At 42.8% G+C, this 3,022-nt stretch overlaps 1 long non-coding RNA gene across 1 annotated transcript; it reads left to right on the top strand.

The window, feature by feature from the left end:
* The first annotated feature begins 1,185 nt into the window (after positions 1 to 1,185).
* LOC308326476 lies at positions 1,186 to 2,182 on the top strand. Its single transcript, XR_013965099.1, has 3 exons — positions 1,186 to 1,316; positions 1,623 to 1,692; positions 2,089 to 2,182. It is a non-coding gene; the product is annotated as an uncharacterized lncRNA (long non-coding RNA).
* The last annotated feature ends 840 nt before the right edge of the window (positions 2,183 to 3,022 follow it).

The following is a 3,022-nucleotide window of genomic DNA, read 5'->3' as shown; positions in this document are numbered from 1 at the left end:
TCAAAGGGTGTCGCGAGTCTGTCCAACATGACGACGGGCACCCTGCTGAAAACAAAAACGAATGTCGTTCAGTTGAAGCCGTTCATCAGGCCTGATTTCAGAGGTACTGTTAATACAATCATGAATGGTAAAGACTATCTACAGTATGTAGTTTCTGAATAATTCCATATTCTTCTCCATAGAGTCAGGAATGGACATCCCTCAAGCAAGTAGCTTCCAAGGTACATTAAAATGCAGTTTTGCCTGAAGCTGTGGTAGTAAGGAATATAGCCAAAATATTGAATTGCCTCTCCATATGCATGTCCCTTTTCCTTCAATTAACAGTTGACTTGCTGCATGACCATTCATACTGGTCTGGTGCAGACTGGTCCAGGGAGATGCAACCACGTCAACAAATGCTGGTTGGTCGGAATATATCTACTGTATTCTCACTTGTGTTCATTCTTTTAATTTGACTATCTTGTTTTTAACTGTTTTTCCAATCTGTTTCAGCTGGACTATGTACTTGATGCCTCCAAAAGGGATGAAGAGGTCATCGTGAGGGATGGCAAAGTCTGTCTTCATCGCTCTGACTTTTGGACATTGGGCTCTCCCCGATGGATGGACTCAAATGTAGGTATACAGGCTGTGGCGCTTTGCATTGCATTGCGTTCAAAATGAATGCACACACATTACTTACCTTTTTTCTTTCTCTATTGCATATTGGAAATGCATGCCTCAACCTTGTGAGCGAAGCCGCTCAAAGACATGTGAGGTTTTATCCATAATCATAAAACAATACACTGTCATCCACTCCAGTCTAAGTATGGCTTTTGAGCCTCTGAGTGGTGCAAACCAACAGTTGTGTAATCTTCATGATTATTTAATATGTCAATACAGGGCATAGATGTACACATTGTGGACGTCTATGTGGTACCGACGTGGAAGACCCGGTCTGTGGATCCTATCCCTTTGTTTGTGCCCATCCCACCCCCTCGCGTCACCAGGCTTTCCACCCCGGAAGAAAAACAACACAGACTGATCCAATCGGAGCCAACCCCGCCCTCAGCACAGAGAAAGTTCACAAATTAAAAAATGGATGACTCGCAGGAGGAGGAAGCCTTACTGTCCACTGTCGAGTTTGAGGAGGTGGAGGAGAATGAAGAGGAAGAGTCAGACGGTGAGCAGGAGGTGGAGGAAGAACAGGAGTTCCATGACGTCCACGGAATCAGGCCCTATATGTTCGAGCCTCTGCTGGCCGACGGTGAGGAGGAGGGAGGTGGAGCAGCAGCAGCAGCAACTCCTCACCCACGGGAGCATCTTGATGTGTCTAGCTGGTAACGTTCCTTTATAATCAAGTATTTATTGCCTATGCATCATGCATGATGAGTTTGTACCTTAGTGGGATAACCAATAATGTGTATTATTGCATGGTAATAACTAGAGAGAATTGCCGTACGTTAATTTAGCAGTTGTGAAAGTTAGCTTACTGTAATGGAATATCAGCTTACACTGTGAAATGTATGATGATTCTTATTTTCTGACCTGGTTGTTATACTCTTTAGTCGTGAAGTTATTTACACTTTTCATTCACACAAATCAGTGCAAGCCCTCACATTATTGTTTCTCTGCTTATCATTCAGGTGTACCTGTGGTCACTGCCAGAATATGGATGCCGCTATAGACAGGGTATGCTGTAAAGACCATGACAGGGTTAGTACATCAAGATGACTGTCAATAGCATGCATAACATTATGTTGTTATAATTCACTGTTTAGACATAAGCTTGTGTCTCTAACAAACCCACATACATACATACATACATACATACATACATACATACATACATGTACATACAACGTATCTACACCAAAATGTCCCCTCACATTATCCATAAAGTGCCCCTCTGTGCACAGGACGTTCTGGAAAATTTGGGGCAGAGGTTCATCGTTGGCATCCAGGGAGTGTGTGTGTGTGTGTGTGTGTGTGTGTGTGTGTGTGTGTGTGTGTGTGCAAAAACATACTCTCTCCCCATGCCTTCGGCCACCAATGTGTATGTGCTGAACATTCTGCATTGTTGCATATTGTTTATTTTGCTCTGTTCTGCAGGTTATGGACAAATGTGCAGAAGAAGAGCCTGTCCCTGAGTGCATCACTCTGCACCCTGGCTTTGCGGGTGTTTCGTTAAATCCGTGGGTACAACAGCTGACATAAAGGTCGGTGGTGGAGTCACATGGTGTACGTCATATGTCCAAATAATGGACAACTTTGTATGTTATGCAAATGCAGCACAACCCCTAGCCTGGTAGAACCACTCCCCCTGCTGGACAACATTTGCATTCTGCCAGCTGGGTGAGTCTGGGGCCCAATCCCAAATGCCTCCCTCAAGCCCTGAGCCCTGGACCCTCATTGACTTTAGTGACGTCAGCTGTAAGGGCTTGAGGGTGATAGGCTCCAAGGGCTCCAAAAAGGGTATAAAAGGAATGGGACAGCACTTTGCGACGTCTCACGTTGCCTTGACGACAAAAGAAACGTTGCCTTGACAACGCAAAATTGCGACGATGCTAACACTAACAATAGCTTCCCTGGGCCTTTTAATTCTTTATTTGTTTTTGAGCCAACCTCGCCGAAGAAGACGGCATGGGATGGATATGGTTGCATTACAGGCTCTTGCTCTTCAAGATGGACAACAGGTAAATGGCAAATAAACGTCAAAGTGCTCCAAAACAGAATAAAAAACATATAGTTTGGTTAAAATAAACCTATGTATGAAGTATGAATGGAGGTAGGTTAAGTTATATTTAATGGTTAAAACGTTTTTCAGTAAAAGGTTAAAGCACTATATTCTGATAGTAATCATTGCTAGTATTTGTTCTGTATAAAATTAAATGATTCAGATGAATTAGTATCCTGACCTGAAAATGCATTTTCTGTTTAATAAAGAGCTGGAGAGACAAGGAGACTCTTGTTACTGGACAAACTATAGAAATGAATACTATCTGAATATAGAGATATTTAACACTTATTTTAGCCAAAGAAAATG

This window comes from Protomyctophum bolini, assembly GCF_963924005.1.
Source record: "Protomyctophum bolini genome assembly, chromosome: 13".
NCBI classification, from domain to species: domain Eukaryota; kingdom Metazoa; phylum Chordata; class Actinopteri; order Myctophiformes; family Myctophidae; genus Protomyctophum; species Protomyctophum bolini.
Note: the sequence above shows the minus strand (reverse complement) of the source record. Positions and strands in the feature narration are given on the sequence as shown.